Source organism: Diabrotica virgifera, chromosome 7 (assembly GCF_917563875.1).
Source record: "Diabrotica virgifera virgifera chromosome 7, PGI_DIABVI_V3a".
NCBI classification, from domain to species: Eukaryota; Metazoa; Arthropoda; class Insecta; order Coleoptera; family Chrysomelidae; genus Diabrotica; species Diabrotica virgifera.
Window position 1 is genome coordinate 126,547,585 of NC_065449.1, and position 23,073 is coordinate 126,570,657.

A 23,073-nucleotide genomic window follows, 5' to 3' on the forward strand; every position below is an offset into this window, starting at 1 on the left:
CGAACAACTCTTTTCATGGTCTTTCTCTTTTTTTTTCCTCCAAAAATAATCTCTTACATGTCGCTCTTACATTCAAGTAATGTTGACCTAGCCACCTGACTTTCCATATCTATTATTTTTTGCCAGTCCTAACTCAGAACTGCCAGCCCCTACAAGTACTTGTCTATTTTCATTTCATCTTTCTTATTCATTGGGTGCGTTCGGACACCTGAGCCAGCAGTAGCTGTCAGACGTCACTGCTGGAAGTCAGCCGCTGAGAGATTTACTAAGCTTTCCCTATCACGGCTGAATACAACCACTCGGCCGATTTCTGCTTACAGCCAGCCACTATGGTCGTCCGAACGCACCCATTGTTTCAAGTGCCACAAGCATACAATGCCACTTGACATAACTGCTTCATAATACATTTTTGCATTATAGTTGTCCTACATACATTTTTGACTTCAAATATACCATCGATCTGCTTACTAGCTTACTCTTAGTAGTATCTTTTCTATTTATTTTTCTTCTTCCCATTTATCAATTATTGCCACTCCTAAATACTTGAATTTGTTGATATTTTCAATTTTGTATGCCTTTGTTCCTGTTTTTAGTGTGAAAAATTTATTTTGTTTCATCTCTCCACACATTTCAATACACTTAATATTTTATTTTTGTTTCATTTATAGACATGCAATTTTCTTGCTTCAACTCTCAAGTTTCTAAACAACTCCAGCTTTTTTTCTTGTTAAGAGGACTATGTCATCTGCATAAATAATGGTATACAGTGATGAGCGTGCTATTAACTGGCAAAATGACATAAAAGATGGAAACATATAGTATGTTGTGAATAAAAGGAGATGAAACTAGTAGAGGTGTACAATTATCAATAGGAACCTATAAATTTACATTACATAATTTCCCACCTTTAGACCTCTGTGACAGTTGTCATACTCCTGCCACACATCTAAAGGTGACAAACTATGTAAATTTATAGGTTCCTATAGATAATTTTACATCTCTTTTTATTTCACAACATATGTTTTCCATGTTTTGCGCTATTTTGCTGGTTATTAGAGTGCTCATCACAGTATTGCTGTTTACACGCCTGGACCTCGGAGGTAATCTACACTATGTCGACATGGTGTTTTTTTATTAGTTGGATTATACACATTGGTTATATATTATCATTAAAATATAGTCATATTGTCTTTCAACTAATTATGGGATATATCAGATTTTTATTAACATCCTAAGTGCTCTAAACTTTGTTGCAAACACATGCTAAACACAGTTGCTCGAAATGACATAGTGTAGTTTACCTCCGAGGTCCAGATGTGTAATTAATTTTATATTTGGTAAGGAAAGGTTTGTCAAATAAATACTTATTTAAGAAGAGGGAAACTCATACTCATTTATTTTAAAATAAAATATATCTAACATAATACAGATCCAATAATGTATTCTCAGAATAAATAAACAAATTCCAGTTGAACAAGAGAAAGACAGGTTACTATATATTTATATTCCAAAAATATATGGTGAAAGTACAATAGTAGAGTAGCAGTAGACAGGTAGGTAAAATAAATGATGATAAATTGATAAAGCACTGGAAACAACGATAAAGCACTAGAATCAGGCTAAATAGAATCTAAAATATGAAGACCAGAGAAGATATAATTTTGAACTATACAGGGCATACCACGATCCATATACTTTCATCAAAATAGGACCACTGTCTAAGAGGAAGGATGGAAGCATATGAAATACTTTCCAAAATAAACACACAAATGTCAGCTGGACATATAACGAGAGAAAGACTATAGATTAGATATAAGGAACAAATAGAATAAGACATTGATATTTTAAAAATAATAAATTGCAAGAACAAATCCTGAAATAGATTGGAATGGAGCTGTATTCCTCAAGAGACCAAAACTCGAACAAAAAGGGTTGTCGAACAATGATCATGATAACATTTTGAGAAATAATAGACAAAAAAATCAAACACAATAAGAGTAGGTATTCAATAATGTATTCTCATGCAAAATATTGTTGAAAAATATGTCACCAAAAATTTAGAGATTGTTCCACATCATTAACATGTCTATTTACCACCAGATCATTATTTACCTAGATTGTAAGGTACTGCTGTAGCATATATTATTGCAAGACATGTATATAATTTGGTTTGTAGACCTTGTTGAAGACAAGGAAACTCTCTTTTCCAGGTTCCAAATAGCTTTTCTACATTTCTTGTTCTCACATGAGTACTATGGTAAAAATATCTTATTTTCTTGATCATTACCTAAAAAGATATTTATATCTATTAAATAACCTACTATTTATTTAGCAATTATCAATAAATACCTGGCTGTAATACTGGGGTAAGTAGATAGTGTCTGCATGCATACCCACTACTGTCGTCTATTCCTATTAATAATCCTGGAATTTCACTTCTTTCCATTTCACTCTTAATGCTCTTAGATCAAATATTGAATGACTTGATAAACTTGTTGTTGAACAGTAATATACATAATTCTCAGTTGAACCGTAATTTCTCTTCTAGTACCTACAAATTCATTTACATAATAAGAGCCCGAATAACATATATCGTATGTCTTTACAGTACCTGTACATTTTTGGAAAGTGGGCTTCCTCATAAAAACTGGTTATATTCCTATAAGTAGCATAAAACCTTTGTTGTTAATGCGCTAATTCGCTGATGAACTTCAATATTGTAATACTCCATTGTATTTTAGATTATATTTTTATCTTGAATATATCGCTTTTGTATACTTCCCGGGCGATTTTCTTCTCCAATATTATCAATAAACTCTAAAAATGCTTTTACTTCTTCATACATTTTTATTGTAATTAGAAAAACAAAAAATATATGTTGGAACTGAATTAAAAATATTCAAAATTCAAACAATAACAAACAAAGTTAGGTTAGAATCGCGGTCTTGAGGAAGGTCGATCGATGACTTGAGATTAGGTGACGTTAATTTGTCCAATTCGTTCCTCTATTTGCGCATGTGCAAGCAATGTCATATAAAGGAATCTTTTATTTTGACAATTGACATTAAATAGTTTTGTAAATTTGTAAAAAATTATAAAAATAACTTTTAAAATGTGCTGAAATTCTGTATAAAATCTGCTGTTACCTGTAATGTAGATAAAAAGTAAAATAAGATCATGGAAAAAAGTAAAACGTTGACTTTAGTATTTTGTCATTTAAAGAACAGAACAACATAGAACATAACCGATAATAATCATCCTGCAATGTAGAAGTACATTTAGAAATAAATACTCTATTTTAGGAGTTGTTAAATACTTGTGCATATTATGGGTATATAAAATGGGGAATTTATGGACAATGTATTGCTATCCAGTTCTCAACTACAGCAGTTGAAGTGCTTCCATTATAGATATTGCTTGTTATTGAAAGATTTGGTATTTTGAAGAGATTTTTCATATTGATATGTGAAATGAGATGCAATGCAAGAAATCTTTTGTTCAAAGAATATCAGCTTTACAAATATTGCAGTTGTTTAGAGAAAACATTGAAATACTTTCAACTGAACCTGCGGTTATTTAATCGAACAAGCTGTGGCAGTACATTTTTAACCAGGAGAAAATCTAGTGCAAATATATGTGTGTGTGTTTGTTTGTTTTAAAATGTTGCCATTTAAGGCAAATACAGTAGAAATTCCGTTAACCGAAATGTCTTGACAGTTTAAATAATTTTGTCAATAAAAAGTAAATTAAACAGCAATAAAATTAAGGAAATTAAGATTCGACATAAATACGGGCCTAAGGCCCGTATTTATAGTCGAGTCTCAAGACAGCGTCGATGCTCAAGACCGACCTTGAACCAAATTTGTGTTTTATAAAACGATCTCGAGACACGACGCTGTCTTGGGAAGTGCAAAATGACAGCCGAATCTCAAGTCATCGATCGACCTTCCTCAAGACCGCGATTCTAACCTAACTTTGTTTGAATTTTGAATATTTTTAATTCAGTTCCAACATATATTTTTTGTTTTTCTAATTACAATAAAAATGTATGAAGAAGTAAAAGCATTTTTAGAGTTTATTGATAATATTGGAGAAGAAAATCGCCCGGGAAGTATACAAAAGCGATATATTCAAGATAAAAATATAATCTAAAATACAATGGAGTATTACAATATTGAAGTTCATCAGCGAATCAGCGCATTAACTTAAACAACAAAGGTTTTATGCTACTTATTGGCTGTGAGTTTCGACGGTAGCGCAATCTCGCGGTTTGAAACTTATACTTTTCTGATAAAATTTATGTATGTGAAATATACAAAACGAGAAAAATAGATACTTATCTAGAAAGACACAAATTATGAACTGAAATATTATTGTAACCTGATTACTAAATGAATACACAGAATTAATAGTAAAATTAATTATGTTTTTTTATTTTATTCATTATAATTTTAATATTTAATATATAAGTTCGTGCGACTGGATGACTGATTACGCAAGAGACCATTGAGAAAAAGAATAAGTTTAAATTAATTATTTAACATTTTAAATGTTACCTCTGTTTATTTTTGTGTGCTTACTGATTTGCTTATTAAAATTTGTAATTTGTATGAATTGTAATTTGTTTGAATTCTATCAAAATGGATATTAAAGATATTGGATTCAAGTCTTATTTCCCATGATATCCAATTTCAATCAGCAACACCAAAAAAGGAAAGGATTTAGTTGATGCAGGACATGTACGCAATGTTTCCGAATATAATAAATGCATCCAGTACTGTTATATTCAGTATTTTTACATGAATCAATACAACAGCTGCAATATCCTGTTTTCTTTTTTGAAAAATCCGTATTATCCGCCATTTCAGTTTATAAAGTTTATCCAGTGATGTGGGAGAGAGAGTTTATCAAATGCACAAAACAAAACTGCCAACTGCCACTAACACAGCGTTGCCACATTTTATTTAGAAAATCTACTGTAAGTTTAGCTTACTAAAATCTACTTATCAAAAACTAAAATACAATATACTATAAAACTTTATTAATATATTTGTATATAATTTAGAACTTTCTATAATAAAAATAACAGCTGACTAACTAGAAATTTTTTTATTTAGCTAATGCCTCGACAACTAATGGGCATTAGCATGGTGATGGTACAGTGGATTTTACCAGTTAGGTAGCTAGTGTTATGTGTAGTGTGTGTGTTTAGTAAGTGTCTTGTTACTTTGAAAAGTCGATGTCATTGTCTTTGCAGAGACGCTAATTGTATCCGAACGTCTGCGGTCCCTCCGGTGGGTACCGATCCCACAAGGATAGAAACTATTTTCATTTATTAATTTATAATAAAAGAAAAATTCTCTACCCTGGTGAGATTCGAACTCACGACCATTCGGTCCTTTCGATCCAAAGGTAGGCGCTCTTACCACTGAGCCACAGAGGGAGTTTAACTAGAAATTAATATGACTGTTTGTAAACAAAAACCAAACTTTTTTATATTTTAACTGGGGAAAAATGACCAACTATTATTAATTTTTATCAGTTTTATATTTAATATTTGTATATAATATTTTGTCATCCACTGATTTTAACATCTGCATGTCTGGATCATATTCTTCAAACAATTATTTCGCATGTTACATTAGAAACACGCAAACACAACATTTGTTGTTTTGCAAAGTTACATATATTATAATTTTAATATTTAGATATTTTAGTTTTCCATCGTTAGCTTCTAACAGGCTCACCGAATGCCAGAACTCTTCAATAACACCTGAAATAGGTACTGATTGCACTGCTACTTGAAATCTACAAGTTTGTTACACCAGAATCCAGTTTCATTTCTGTTTAATATTCATCATCTACGTCCTGGAGCTAGATTCCGTGCACTGTAGATATCTACACTTCGCTTTCTATCGATGTCAATTGTCGTGAAAATATTTGAATTTTTAGCTTTAATTGAATTATTTTCTAGTTTTGCTAGTTGATGCTAAGTGACACTTAGTAAAACCAGAAAATATTTGACTTAAAACTAAAAATTCAAATATATTGACATTGATAGAAAGCGGTCGGCGGTGTTAGCGATTGTACACAGAATCCCACCCCTGAATCTTATTTTCGGTAATGACATTGGGAAATTGTAACAAAATGTCTAAAAATTAATTTAGAAATGGGGTAAATACTATTAAAAAGCAAATTTTATTTTTGTCATAAGGAAATGTTGAAATATACCAAAAATCTACTAAAAAATATTGCCTACTAGAATTTTTTAAAAAATATCAAAAATCTACCAAAAAAGTAGAAATCTACTAAATGTGGCAACGCTGCACTAACAGCGCTGGAGAAAACCGTCAAATCCCCTCTCCTCTACCCATGGCGCGCCATTTAAATTTATCAGATAAATGCACAAAACTGCCACTAACAGCGCTGGCGAAAGCTGTCAAATCCCCTCTACCCATCGGCTCATGGCCAATAGGAATATAACCAGTTTTTATGAGGAAGCCCACTTTCCAAAAATGTGCAGGTACTGTAAAGACACAGGCTCTTCAGGCTCTTATTATGTAAATGAATTTGTAGGTACTAGAAGAGAAATTACTGTTCAACTGAGAATTATGTATATTACTGTTCAACAACAAGTTTATCAAGTTATTCAATATTTGATCTAAGAGCATTAAGAGTGAAATTGTGAAATGGAAAGAAGTGAAATTCCAGGATTATTAATAGGAATAGATGACAGTAGTGGGTATGCATGCAGACACTGGATGCATTCAGCAGAAAACTACGATGACTAATCGATTACTTAGCGATGTGTAATCGCTAACGATTCTTCTGAATGGTATACTTTCATGTACATACAAAATAGGTTATGACAACTGTCACATTTTTCAAAATGATTTGCAAATACGTGAAAGACACCCCAAGAACAGAAATAAAAATTATTATGAAATGGTAATTTATAAATAACCCCATTTAATTCATACATAGTTTCAAATTCTTGAATTTCTTGCCACATAGGTAAACCTAATAGGTACATACCAATAATCCAACAAAGCAGCTCAGATATTTATCAGCGTGATTTATATGCCTTTCGGCCTTCCTTGCCTTCAATTCATGTTTTTTTAAGATATATAACTTAAAATATACGTATTAGACACACGTCATACGTCAATCATATTTTGATTTGCTAAGAAATCATATTTCAAAACCGACGTTTAAAATGGCGACCGATAAGTCATCGAATGATAACTAATCGACAATTTATGTGGCATTCAGCAGAAAATCACTAAGCGATTAGTCATCGATTGAGTCTGCTGAATGCACCCACTATCTACTTACCCCAGTATTACAGCCAGGTATTTATTGATAATTGCTAAATAAATAGTAGGTTATTTAATAGACATAAATATCTTTTTAGGTAATGATCAAGAAAATAAGATATTTTTACCATAGTACTCATGTGAGAACAAGAAATGTAGAAAAGCTATTTGGAACCTGTAAAAGAGAGTTTCCTTTCTTCAACAAGGTCTACAAATCAAATTATATACATGTCTTGCAATAATATGTGCTACAGCAGTACCTTACAATCTAGGTAAATAATGATCTGGTGGTAAATAGACATGTTAATGATGTGGAACAATCTCTAAATTTTTGGTGACATTTTTTTCAACAATATTTTGCATGAGAATACATTATTGAATACCTACTCTTATTGTGTTTGATTTTTTTGTCTATTATTTCTCAAAATGTTATCATGATCATTGTTCGACAACCCTTTTTGTTCGAGTTTTGGTCTCTTGAGGAATACAGCTCCATTCCAATCTATTTCAGGATTTGTTCTTGCAATTTTTTATTTTTAAAATATCAATGTCTTATTCTATTTGTTCCTTATATCTAATCTAATGTCTTTCTCTCGTTATATGTCCAGCTGACATTTGTGTGTTTATTTTGGAAAGTATTTCATATGCTTCCATCCTTCCTCTTAGACTGTGGTCCTATTTTGATGAAAGTATATGGATCGTGGTATGCCCTGTATAGTTCAAAATTATATCTTCTCTGGTCTTCATATTTTAGATGCTATTTAGACTGATTCTAGTGCTTTATCGTTGTTTCCAGTGCTTTATCAACTTATCATCATTTATTTTACCTACCTGTCTACTGCTACTCTACTATTGTACTTTGACCATATATTTTTGGAATATAAATATATAGTAACCTTCTGTCTTTCTCTTGTTCAACTGGAATTTGTTTATTTATTCTGAGAATACATTATTGAATCTGTATTATGTTAGATATATTATTTTTTATTTTATTTCTTAATATGTATTTTTTATATTTTATTTTAAAATAAATGAGTATGAGTTTCCCTCTTCTTAAATAAGTATTTATTTGACAAACCTTTCCTTACCAAATATAAAATTAATTACACATCTGGACCTCGGAGGTAAACTACACTATGTCATTTCGAGCAACTGTGTTTAGCATGTGTTTGCAACAAAGTTTAGAGCACTTAGGATGTTAATAAAAATCTGATATATCCCATAATTAGTTGAAAGACAATATGACTATATTTTAATGATAATATATAACCAATGTGTATAATCCAACTAATAAAAAAACACCATGTCGACATAGTGTAGATTACCTCCAAGGTCCAGGTGTGTAAACAGCAATACTGTGATGAGCACTCTAATAACCAGCAAAATAGCGCAAAACATGGAAAACATATGTTGTGAAATAAAAAGAGATGTAAAATTATATATTGGGACCGTGCAAGTTCGGCAAAGCGACCTCTATTTCTACGCTCTGTACTTTTATTCGCACTTTTAATTATATTGGCCAATTATATTAGTCCTGGTTGCTGGATAATTGTCAAGACCATAGTCCAAAAAAATAATAAGAAGAAAAAATAAGATGCAGGTTATGTTTAGCAAACGTAAACAATTGTATGTAGTAAATAAAATCAGTTATTAAAATGCAGTACTGCAAGCAATATACAATTAATAAATTTACCTTTATATAATAATTGCATATCATATCAATATTGTGGAGCAATATATAATTTTTCTGAGTAGGTATGAAATATACGTAAATTTGACAATTTCAATTGACAATATGAATTATTTAAGATAGTTGCAATATTTCTCCGCGACTCGCGCACCGTCGTTTCTCGTTTCCCTTTCCAAGTACTTGCACACCGCGAATAGGAACCTATAAATTTACATTACATAGTTTGTCACCTTTAGATGTGTGGCAGGAGTATGACAACTGTCACATAGGTCTAAAGGTGGAAAATTATGTAATGTAATGTAAATTTATAGGTTCCTATTGATAATTGTACACCTCTACTAGTTTCATCTCCTTTTATTTCACAACATACTATATGTTTCCATCTTTTATGTCATTTTGCCAGTTAATAGCACGCTCATCACTGTATACCATTATTTATGCAGATGACATAGTCCTCTTAACAAGAAAAAAAGCTGAAGTTGTTTAGAAACTTGAGAGGTGAAGCAAGAAAATTGCATGTCTATAAATGAAACAAAAATAAAATATTAAGTGTATTGAAATGTGTGGAGAGATGAAACAGAATAAATTTTTCACACTAAAAACAGGAACAAAGGCATACAAAATTGAAAATATCAACAAATTCAAGTATTTAGGAGTGGCAATAATTGATAAATGGGAAGAAGAAAAAGAAATAGAAAAGATACTACTAAGAGTAAGCTAGTAAGCAGATCGATGGTATATGATTGAAGTCAAAAATGTATGTAGACAACTATCATGCAAAAATGTATTATGAAGCAGTTATTTCAAGTGGCATTGTATGCTTGTGGCACTTGAAACAATGGGTGCGTTCGGCCGACCGTAGTGGCTGGCTGTAAGCAGAAATCAGCTGAGTGGTTGAATCCAGCCGTGATAGGGAAAGCTTAGTAAATCTCTCAGCGGCTGACTTCCAGCGGTGACGTCTGACAGCTACTGCTGGCTCAGCTGTCGGAACGCACCCAATGAATAAGAAAGATGAAATGAAAATAGACATAGTACTGGTAAGGGCTGGCAGTTCCGAGTTAGGACTGGCAAAAAATAATAGATATGGAAAGTCAGGTGGCTAGGTCAACATTACTTGAATGTAAGAGATTATTTTTGGAGGAAAAAAAAAGAAAGACCATGAAAAGAGTTGTTCGAAGCAGTAAGGAGATTAGGATGATATAGAAGTGTAGAATTGAAGGAGGAGCGTTAATGTCCAGTAGAAATGGATAGGCTATATTTACTTTTCTGCTGATATTTGGGTAAGATTGTTAATATTTTATATCAATATTGTTGTTGCTTGATAAAAATTCTTCTAATAATTTAATTTTATCTAACTCATTCAGACATTTTAGAGTAGATGTCTTTAAAACAATATCACCAATAGTTATGAGTTGCATTCCTGGGACGATTTTATTAAAATATAGTTAATTCGATTACATAAAATCAACTTTAACTCAATAATATCCATCACAAAAAATTTATAGCATGTGATCTGTCTTTAAGAATTTAAACATTAAATAAATTTAATTTAAAACTTAAATTGAGGCTTATTCCCATGAAAATAGTAATTGCATTATATACAAGTACCACCTGTCATGTTTTCTTCTTTGTTGTTAGTCAGATGAAGAATATAAACATAGAAGAAAGCTTACACCATTAATAAAAAGGCAGGTAATATACCAGAGTTTTATTTGCTTTGCTTTCTCTCATAAGAAATAAATGATATCTCCGGGTGGTTTCTCTTAGAACTTTGAATATTTCATTAAACCCCATTACTCCCAACCAAGAATAAAGTAATATCTCAGTATTCTGTTATACTGGGGTAATATCAAAGAATATATTTATACTTTCCTTTAATATGCAATCCTTTACCACAAAGAAAAGAAATCCCTTTATCTCATAATGGAAACAAATTATGAGAGGTCATTAACCTTTGAAAAAATAGCATGTAAGATTTAGAAAAAATAAAAATGTAAACTTTTAATCAATAAAATAAACTTTATTTAACTGAAAACATTTTAATAATCTATTTTCAAAAAACAAATTAAATATAAAAACATTGCAAAGATATTTAACTTGACGATTGACAGTTTTTAGTTGGTGTTCTATGTCAAAATTGCTTAAAATCCATAATTTTCCAGCCTCGAGATCAATCTTGGCCGAGATTAGCCGAAGACTCGTTTATAAAACAGAACGTGGTCTTGAGCTCGACGTTGCCGTAAGATCGTCTTGGCTGAGACCAATCTCGAGATCAGGGGCCTGATTCTAATTCATTTCGACAGTCGCAATTTTATTTCGACACCGCCATGACAGCCGGAGAGTATAGCGATTCTTGGGGATATTAACCTTATCATGTTGAGACTGCTCAGAATTTGGGTTGGCGCTTCGGTTTCTTGGATTTTGTTGATAGTCTGGGAAAATTATCGAAAAAATACCATTTTTGGGAAAAATTATTTACCAGCTATTTTATTGCTAAAATCGAATCTTAAGATTGCATATATTAGTAATATGGGGTATGACAAGTCCGCAGAAAGTGTGTTATTTTATTTATAAACAAATTAGCACTCCTAAATCTTCTTTTTTTTTCAATTAGTGGTCTGTAACTCCTATAATTTTTCCTTTGAGCCAAAAACACTCAAATAAAAATTCACCGTAATTTAGTTCTGCACAAAGTTATTTTTTTTCCGATTTCCTTCAACAAAAATTTTACTCAGAAAATCCGAGTTTTCCCAAAAAATCTGCCATTTTCAATTAAAATTTTAGGGAAGTACCTAATTATTTATCAATAATTAAATAATTGAAGACATGAAAGATTTATTATAGTAGATTATACAGAGGGGCTAAATTATGGAATAAATTCATTTCTTTAAAACGGACGATTTTGGAGCAAAATCCCGAAAGAGGTCGATTTTTATTTTTAAATTACAATTTTTTGGCATATATTTCATACTAGTGACGTCATCCATCTGAGCGTGATGACGTAATCGATAATTTTGTTAATGGGAATAGGGGTCGTGTGGTAGGTCATTTGAAAGGGCGTTTAATTCTCTATTCAGTAATATAAACATTAATATCATTAGGTATTTATACAGGGTTGCCAAAAAAAATTTTGAATTAAATTAATTGGCGCAACAAGAAGAATGTATGTAATTTATTTAACTCAAAATACATTGTACTGCTGTCAGAAAATAGAAAAAAAGGTTTATTTCACAAATAAACATTTCTTTTCGCTTAAATTAAATCACAAACAGCCTCCCTCCTACCTATTGGCAGTTTGAACTTTTAATTTAAGCTAAAAGCAATGTTTATTTGCAAAATAAACATTTTTTTCTATTTTCTGACAGCAATAGAATGTATTTTGAGTTAAATAAATTACATGCATTCTTCTTCTTGCGTCAATTAATTTAATTCAAATTTTTTTTTGGCCTCCCTGTATAAATAATGATATTAATGTTTATAATACTGAATAGAGCATTGAACGCCTTTGTAAATGAGCTACAACACGAACCCATATTCCTATTTAAAATAATCGATTACGTCATCACGCTCGGATGGATGACGTCACTAGTTTGAAATATATGCCAAGAAATTTAATTTAAAAATAAAAATCGACCTGTTTCGGGATTTTTCTCTAAAATCGTCCATTTTAGAGAAAATGAATTTATTCCATAATTTAGCCCCTCTCTGTATATCAGGAGACCGGCGACAATCTAACCAATAGTTCAGCAATAATTAAAATGTTAATTAAAAAATTTCGGTCGAAATAATAACCAGAAAGATTATGATACACCAGAATAACTATGATTTTCATATAAAAAAGCACTATACCTATTCAACGTACCTTACAGGATTGAAATTGGACCATTTGAGCGGTCTCAGGAATGTTATAAAGAAACAATTTTTTGGCTTATAAACAAATAGAACCCCTCAGAAAATATTAGATTAAATTAAATTAAGTTAACGCTGTTGAAAAGAGCACGGCTTCTGTGTCCTTTTCGAAGAAAAACAAATTGAATTGCGAGGAGTGATTCCAGGTATAACCGGTCAAATTTGACCGGCATTTGCGACAGAGTTATAAACAACAGGATTTTAATCTTTGAACCATTAGATACCTTTTAATTCCGGTCCTCTTTGTACATACAAATTTTCATATCTTCAAGACACTCATAACAAAAAAGATTTATGTCACTGTCACCAAATTATTTAATTATTGATAAATAATTACTTCCCTCAAATTTTAGTTGAAAATTAAAGATTTTGTTTGGAAAACCCGAATTTTCCGAAGAAAATTTCCGTCGAAGGAAATTGGAATAAATTATCAATGTGCAGAATTAAATTACTGTCAATTTTTATGTGAGTGTTTTGGTTTAAAGTTAAAATTTTCGGAGTTATAGAGCAATAATAAAAAAAAAGATTTCGGAGTGCTAATTTGTTTATAAACAAAATAGCACACTTTCTGTGGACTTTGCACAGCTATATTACTAATATAGGAAATCTTAAGATTTGATTTCAGCATGTCCAGCAATAAAATAGCTGGTAATTAATTTTCCTTGTTTTTTACTAATTTTCCCAGATTATTACCTCACATCTTTCATTGAGTTGATGATTCATGTTGTGGACATTCTCAATTATTATATTTCTAATTTACTATTCTATCTAATTCCTCAAAACAAGCAAATTTCAATTAAACCCAGCTATATTATAATACCTTTTGATTTAGTTTTCCTTGCAAGAAATAAACAAAACACATCTAAACTAAACCTAACCTCGCTTTTGGCCATTCATTCATCTCCATGGTACAATAAAGTTTCATTTTATTGTACCATGATTCATCTCCGTGTCAAATAATTTCGACAGTCGCCATATTGAAAGCGACTTGTTTTTGGTCGAAATTTGATTTAGAATCAGGGCCCAGTCTTGAGTACGGACTATAAATACGGGGCTAAATGTCCAGCAAACGACGGCAATGTTGCCAGATTCCTTTTAGCGGGAATTTTAAAATTTTATAGGAGTTTGGTTTTAAATTTGACAGTTCTGTTTTTTCAAGTCAAAAATCTTAACCTTACTTTTACAAGTGATTAGGATTATTATTATTATTTTATTTACATGTAAATTGAAACAATAAATATTGTGCTGTGTCATAATTTCAAACTCATTATGTTGCAGTCTTTTCCAGTTGATAAAGTTGCAATTCAAAAACTTTTAGGTAGGTACGTGTAACTTCCACATTATTATTTATTTTTTAAGTATTAAGGTTGATGTTGATATCGAAAATTTAGATTTCAAAAGTTTTATGTAGGTAGATACTAATAGAGTAATGATAGATAATAGATTAGATACAAAGTAAGCTGTAAGTAGTATAACTGCCCATATAATCACCTGTTATATTGTTTTTTTAGATTTGCACTGTATGGATGGTACAGGAAGAGAACAAAAGTACAAGAACATGAAACATCCTATTATAAATGTATATGTATGTGATCCTCAAAAAATTATTTTACAAAACAAGATAGTGAAAGAGCTTTAAAATCCCAAGGATCCTGCAAAATGTTTATTTGGTTTACTAGTCGAATAATAGTATCTAAAAATACTGAAACTATTTTAAAACACATTATGGGCATGAGGATGATATAGAGCACTTACATAAATACCAAAATCAGATAAATATCTCTTCAAAGTTTATTTTGAGACTTTCTTCAAAAATGTAAGTAAAATATTTGCATATCGACGGCGGAAAGGCAGGACTTCGTAACTGAAAAATTTTTATAACATGAGTTACTTCAGTTTTCGCTTTAGAATAAGTGTATCGGCAGCTATTAAACAGTGATTATAGCTGGGAAAGTTTCCGGAAGGCTTCCAAAAGGCTTTCCCAGCTCTAAAAGCTGTTTAATAGGTGCTGATACACTTATTCTAAAGGGAAAACCGAAGTAACTCATTTTATACAAATTTTTCAGTTATAGTCGGTTTGCTAAACTCAGACGCAACTGGCTAGATATTTTAGTCGATAATTTTTTTGTTTTTTGCCAATTTTGCAAAAATTTGGAAAATTACTAACTATTTAGTGATTATTAACTATTTAGTAATTATTTTTCAGCAATTTTACTACAATTGGCAAAATTACCGATTAAAATATCTAGAAAGTTGCGTCTGAGTTTAGCGAACAGACTATATGAGGTCCTGCCTTTCCGCCGTCGATATACACAATATAATTTAAAACAAGAATGTTACCACTAAACCACTTTTTAAATATTACTCATGAATATTTACTAGAGTTTACAATTTCAAACTAGTGTGTTTGATTATCCTATACCTATATTTTTTTTTAGTAAACTTCAGACTGTACAGGATAGCATAATAGCATAGGAGGCGAATTAAAAAGAATTGATTTACTTATAAGAAAAGATATCACAAACATTAAACTCTCTTATGGCATTGATTTGAAAGATGGGTATATGTACAATGATGATGCAACCAGAGTTTATTTTTGGGTTGAATGCTTACAGACTCATGTCCAATATTATTTTACAAACAACAGGGCATACTAATGGATATTCATTCTGAATTTAACATTTATGATTTTTGTCTTATTTTCCTTAATACTGTGCCAAAAGGAAATGTTAATTAAGTTTGGTAAATCCTTTATCGCAATCAATGGAACTCATGGACTCAATTCCTATGACTTTGAACTTATGACAGTATTAGTAAGAGAATAATTTGGGAATGGATTTTGTACTGCTTTCTTATTTTCAAATAGAAAAGATACCTACTTTAATTTACCAATTTTTTTAAATACATGTCTGTGTTGGTATTATATGTATAGTCAAATGTTTTAATATCAGGCATAAGCGACACCTTTTACAATGCCTCGTCAAATGTAATGGGTATTGCTCCTAATAGACTGTTTAGTGCCTGACACATAGATAGGGCATGGTAAGTAAATCTTAATAAAATATCTGATTCTGAAAAAAATCCTATTATGTATACAAGATGTATTAATTAGAGAGTATTAATAGCTTTTTGGGTAGACTTCTAAGTGATGCAGATACATACAATTTTAGTAAGTATTTCCAGTAGAACTACTGCAATAACATCCAACAATGGGCCTATTGTTATAGGAAGGGGTTGTGGAATTAATACCAATATGAGCATTCAAAATTTTTATAAAATTTTGGATAAAAGGGTATCCATTAGTTGTTATCAGCTACGTTTAAAACTTGGCATTCATGGAGAGCTATACTATAATATATAATAGGTATATATCTCATAATATTACATCTCATATTGTTCACTACAGTAGTAATGAGTGAGCCTGCATACACAGAACCATAATAATATATTATAGTTCGTGTATGCAGGCTCACTCATTACAAATAGTGAGCAATATGAGATATAACATATTATAGTATAAGTCTCTGTGCATGACCAGATTAACACGTTTGGTACCCATCTCAAACAAGCTCCACTTGGCTGGTACCACATAGTTAAATCATTTATTTAGTTACACAGTACTACTCACATAACATGTGTTGTCAGTACCTTCCGTAAAACCTTCGTGATGCTACCCATACGTCATGGCCACTGAATGTGTTAAAGCTTGTTAATGTAGGAGAGTTATACTAAAATATATATTGCCTTAAATAGAAAAAATATCTTATTATATCCATGTAAGTTTTGATTTAATGAAATAAACCTTTTAATCAAAAAAGTGTTGTTTACTTGTGTACACCCAGCAATATCCTCATCATAGATAAATAATATAGTATTACCGGATCCTGATATGCAGACGCCAAGAGAGCTTTTCATCGATTGTCATTTGTTTCGAGCTTCTGTCATGAGTCACATAATATTAATGTATCTATGTCATACGTCTTTGGTTTGTATCATTGGTATATATACCAATAACGTACGACGTAGATATATTAATATTATGTGACACATGACAGAAGCTCGAAACAAATGACTGAATGAAAAGCCCTATTGAATAGGGCTTTTCATCGATTGTTTCGAGCTTCAGTCAAGTGTCACATAATAATATATCTACAGTGCACTTTACATCAACAATAAATTGAACAATAAATTGACAAAGTTATTTAAAGTCAAATTTGACTATACAAAACACCCAATTTTGCCGTGAATAAAAAGAAAATAAAGAAATTTGACAAAATAAAACATATCCAATTGTTCTATTTCATCAAATTCCTTCATTTTCTTTTACAAACCATACATTTTGTACACGTTAAATTTGGCCTTGAATAACTTTGTCAATTTCTTATTCAATTTATTGTTGATGTAAAGTGGACATACGCCATATATCTGTGGTTTGTATCATTGGCAATATCAATAACATAAGACATAGATATATTAATATTAGACAACACATGACAGAAGCTCGAAACAAATGACTGAGTGAAAAGCCCTATATCATGTAAATACAAGTCATAAAGATGTCTTTCTACGGTTAAAATTTCACAGCCTAAAGACATCACTTATCTAACTTCTTAAGCCGTCACAAAATGACTGCAATAAGAAAATAGAATTTATTAACTCACCTCGCCCCCAGTCAAAGTAAAGGTGCCAGGCCACTAAGAATGTTTTTTTCAATTTTTTTTATTTTGCGGCTTTAGCGCTTAGCTATTTAGCCAGATACATGATGAGAATTAATACTATTATAATACATATTAAAACTAATTCAAATTACTAGTAATTTTATTAATATTCTGTATGTAACCACTTAATACTAAAATAAAAAAGTGTCCATCTATACTATCCCAACACATTTTCACCTTTGAAATCGTAAATTTCCATTCCCATTAAAAAATAATTTGTACTGTATAAGTATATTTCTTCTGAGCTTAATTTTTTTTCAAAATACTGCAACATGAGTTTTAAATTATGACACAGTACAATACTTTTTTCAATATTTACATGTAAATAAAATAATCCTAATTACTTGTAAAAGTAAGGTTATAAATTTAAGAATACAGAACTCTCTTTTAAAACCAAAGTGGCATTAGACTAATTTTAAAATTCCCGCTAAAAGGAAAAGTACTGTACTGAAAAGTATCTGGCAACAGTGCCGTCGTTTGCTGGACATTTAATCTCTCCCAGCAGCGAGATTTCAGTTTCTCCAGGACTTGTGTTATGGGAGAATTTGGACCAATCACGAGTCACAGATTTTCGATTTTTTGACACTTGACAGTTCGATTGTCAACTTTCGAAAATGAAAATAGATCCATTTACCACAATAAAACTAAATACAAATTTGTTTTTAATACTGTGTGTTTACCTCTTTAATTTTGTTAGTTTTATCCATTTTTATTTTGTTCTGTAGTATTCTGTACTTTTATTGATCTTGTAGGTTAATTGGATGATTTAGAAGTATTTACTTGTATTTATCAAAGTGCACTCTAAAAATGAATTCAAATTCAGAAGATGTAAGTGTAATTATATGTAGATAAATAATGATAATAATTTTAATACTATGAAAATGTAAAATAAAATACACCTTAAATATAAATACAAGTGTTTTAATTTATTACCAAAACAAATTTTAAATAGTAAATGAGGTAATTTTGTTATTATAGATCCAAACCAGTAAAAATTAGACAAGTTACAATCAAAGAAATAAAATGATTGGGATTTTTAAATTTTCTATAAAAAAATATAGTATGTATGTATTTTACCTTTCATTATAAGACTTTTTCTATGCTGGAGTCACACAAAATAATAAGGTAAATACTTTTGAATGTTCTATAATTTCTTTATACAAAAACAACCAATGTCATCTTGTTCTTATGGTATTCACTACAGTACATAGTACATCTACTTATAACTTATACAATACTTTTGCTTATATAATTAAAATATATAAAACTATAATGTAATCAAAAGTGCCTTGATACTTTTAAATACATAATGCATATACAATTTTATTTTAAATAATATATATAATCACACACATTACCCATTAAACGTACACACATTTAAAAAATAGCCAGAAAAAGCCTAAAATGAAATAAACACATAAGTACCATTCTAAATTCTTTACCCAAATCCAAATTAATTGTTAAGCTGAATTTATAGTTTGACGGACTGTAGAGGAAGACGCACTGGAAAAAGATCAACATAGAAGTTTGTGTACTCTTGATTATAAAGCTTGTCACGCACGGGGAGCTATACTATATCATATCACTCACTATAGTAAATGAGTGGGCCTGCACGCACGTAACCATTTGTTCCTAGTTAGGAATCGCTGTAGTGAGCGATATGATGAGTGAATCTGCATGCATGGGACCATTAGTTCGTAACTAATTAGGTTCCTAGTTAGGAATCGTTATAGTGAGCGATATTATATAATATATTATAGTATAGCTCCCCATGCGTGGCAAGCTTTATAAACAAGAGCACACAAACTTATATGATGATCTTTTTTCAGTGTCTATGTCTACAGTCCGTCAAACTATAAATCCAGCTTAATAAATAATTTGGATTTTGGTAAAGAATTTTAGAATAATACTTATATTGTGTTTATTTAATTTTAGGTTTTTTCCTGTCCATTTTTTAACTGTGTGCACATTTCAACAGTTTAATGGGTAATGTGTATGATTATATACTTAAAGTAAAATTGTATAGGTATGTATTTAAAAGTATAAACACACTTTTGGTTACATTATAGTTTTATATATTTTATTTATATAAGCAAAAGTATTGTGTATTGTATAAGTAGCTACGAAGGTTCTACCTATTCTGTAAAAAGGGGCCAAGTGTATTACTTATTGCTGTTGAGATAGCCTCATAATTTTTGGTGCCAAGTAACATTTTGTTTTAAACTGGTTGTGTAAAAGGGAGCTAAAGTTCCACTTAGTAAAAATATAAAAATGTTACTTGGCCTCTTTTTGCAAATCAGCAACGATATATAATCACACACATTTAAAAAATAGCCAGAAAAAGCCTAAAATGAAATAAACACATTAGTACCATTCTAAATTCTTTACCCAAATTCAAATTATTTATTAAGCTGGATTTATAGTTTGAAGGATTGTAGAGGAAGACGCACTGGAAACAGATCAACATAGAAGTTTGTGTACTCTTGCACAGCTTGTCACGCACGGGGAGCTATACTACATAAATAATATTGTATATCACATCACTCACTATAGTAAATGAATGAGCCTGCACACATGTAACCATTCGTTCCTAGTTTCGCCGTAGTGAGCAATATGATACTATAGTAATGATGAGTAAACCTGCACGCATGGAACCATTAGTTCCTAAACTAATTAGGTTCCTAGTTAGGAATCGTTATAGTGAGCGATATGATATAATATATATTATAGTATAGCTCCCCATGCGTGGCAAGTGGCAAGCTTTATAAACAAGAGTACATAAACTTCTATGTTGATCTTTTTTCAGAGTGTCTATGTCTACAGTCCGTTAAACTATAAATCTAGCTTAATAAATAATTTGGATTTGGGTAAATTTTAGAATGATACCTATACTTATGTGTTTATTTCATTGTAGGTTTTTTCCTGTCCATTTTTTAACTATGTGTGTACGTTTAACAGTTTAATGGGTAATGTGTATGATTATACTTATATGATTAAACAAAATTTATGTATGAAAAGGTATGTATTTAAAAGTATAAATGCACTTTTGGTTACATTATAGTTTTATATATTTTATTTATATAAGCATAGGTATATAAGCAAAAGTATAAGTAGATGTACTGTAGGGAATACCATAAGCACAAGATGATATTGATTGTTTTTATAGAAAAATTATAGAAAATCCACAAGTATTTATCTTATTATTTTGTGTGACTCCAAGCATAGAAAAAGTCTTATAATGAAAGGTAAAATACATACCTACATATTAGGAAATTAAAAAACCCCAATCATTTTATTTCTTTGATTGTAACTTTTCTATTTTTGGGGGTTTGGATCTAACAAAAGTGTACTATTTAAATTTACTATTATTATTTAAAATTTGTTTTGGTAATAAATTAAAACACTTGTGTGTATTTATATTTAAGGTGTATTTATTTTACATCTTCATAGAATTAAAATTATTATCATTAATATTAATTATCTACATATCATTACACTTACATCTTCTGAATTTGAATTCATTTTTCCAGTTCACTGCATTTTGATAAATGTAAATCCAATATTATACTTCTATAAATCCAATTCACCTACAGGCTAAAATGATGAATGAAAGAACAGAATACTACAGAACAAAATAGAAATGGATAAAAATAACAAAATTAAAGAGGTAAACACACAGTATTAAAAACAAATTTGTTTTTATTGTGGTAAATGGATATATTTTCAAAAGTTGATCGAACTGTCAAGTGTCAAATCGAAAATCTGTGACCCGTGATTGGTCCAAATTCTTCCATAACACAAGTCCTGGAGAAACTGAAATCTCGCCTCCCAGCAAACGAGGGAGAGATTAAATGTCCAGCAAACGACGGCAATGTTGCCAGATTCCTTTTAGCGGGAATTTTAAAATTTTATAGCAGTTTGGTATTAAATTTGACAGTTCTGTTTCTCAAGTCAAAATCTTAACCTTACTTTTACAAGTGATTAAGATTATTTTATTTACATGTAAATTGAAACAAAATATTGTGCTTTGTCATAATTTAAAACTCATTATGTTGAAGTCTTTTCCAGTTGATAAAATTGCAATTCAAAAACTTTTAGGTAGGTACGTGTAACTTCCACATTATTATTTATTTTTTAAGTATTAAGGTTGATGTTGATATCAAAAATTTAGATTTCAAAGATAGTTTTATGTAGGTAGATACTAATAGAGTAATCTAAATACTAATAAACTAGATAATAGATTAGATACAAAGTAAGCTGTAAGTAGTATAACTGCCCATGTAATCACCTGTTATGTTGTTTTTTTTTAGATTTGTACTGTATGGATGGCACAGGAAGAAAACAGAGAACAAGAGTACAAGAACATGAAACATCTTATTATGATGTATATGTATGTGATCCTCAAAAAATTATTTTTAAAAACAAGATAGAGAATGAGCTTTAAAATCCCAAGGATCCTGCAAAATGTCTATTTGGTGTACTAGTCGAATAATAGTATCTAAAAATAATGAAACTGTTTTAAGACACATTATGGGCATGAGGATGATATAGAGCACTTACATAAATACCAAAATCAGATAAATATCTCTTCAAAGTTTATTTTGAGACTTTCTTCAAAAATGTAAGTAAAATATTTGCATATCGACGGCGGAAAGGCAAAACTTCGTAACTGAAAATTTTTTATAACATGAGTTACTTCAGTTTTCGCTTTAGAATAAGTTTATTGGCAGCTATTAAACAGCGATTACAGCTGGGAAAGTTTCCGGAGGGCTTCCAAAAGGCTTTCCCAGCTCTAAAAGCTGTTTAATAGGTGCTGATACACTTATTCTAAAGCGAAAACCGAAGTAACTCGTTTTATATAATTTTTTCAGTTATGAGGTCCTGCCTTTCCGCCGTCGATATACACAATATAATTTAAAACAAGAATGTTACCACTAAACCACTTTTTAAATATTAAGGCAGGTTGACATTACTAGTGAATAACGAATGTGGCTCACGCTTACGTATTTTGCCCCTGCTATTGTTAGATATTTTATTATCTATTTTCAAACTCGAGCAGTACATTTGTATAAATACAAATGTACTGCTTGGGTTTGAAATAGATAATAAAATATCTAACAATAGCACGGGCAAAATATGTAAGCGTGAGCCATTGCATAAATACAAATGTACTGCTTGGGTTTGAAAATAGATAATAAAATAACAATAGCACGGGCAAAATACGTAAGCGTGAGCCACGTTCGTTATTCACTAGTAATGTCAACCCGCCTATACTCATGAATATTTACTACAGTTTACAATTTCAAACTAGTGTGTTTGATTCTCCTATACCTATATTTTACTTTTTTAGTAAACTTCAGACTGTCCAGGATAGCATAATAGCATAGGAGGCAAATTAAAAAGAATTAATTTACTTACAAGAAGAGATATCACAAACATT

At 30.5% G+C, this 23,073-nt stretch overlaps 2 long non-coding RNA genes across 3 annotated transcripts; both read left to right on the plus strand.

The window, feature by feature from the left end:
• The first annotated feature begins 7,201 nt into the window (after window positions 1-7,201).
• Window positions 7,202-8,377, plus strand: LOC126888110 (uncharacterized). Its single transcript, XR_007699397.1, has 2 exons — window positions 7,202-7,352; window positions 7,415-8,377. It is a non-coding gene; the product is annotated as an uncharacterized LOC126888110 (long non-coding RNA).
• A 5,982-nt stretch (window positions 8,378-14,359) lies between these two features.
• LOC126888104 (uncharacterized) lies at window positions 14,360-23,073 on the plus strand. 2 transcript variants are annotated; one of them, XR_007699389.1, is made up of 2 exons: window positions 14,360-14,731; window positions 22,984-23,073. It is a non-coding gene; the product is annotated as an uncharacterized LOC126888104 (long non-coding RNA). The 2 variants fall into 2 exon arrangements; XR_007699390.1 differs by lacking the exon at window positions 14,360-14,731 and adding an exon at window positions 21,656-22,254.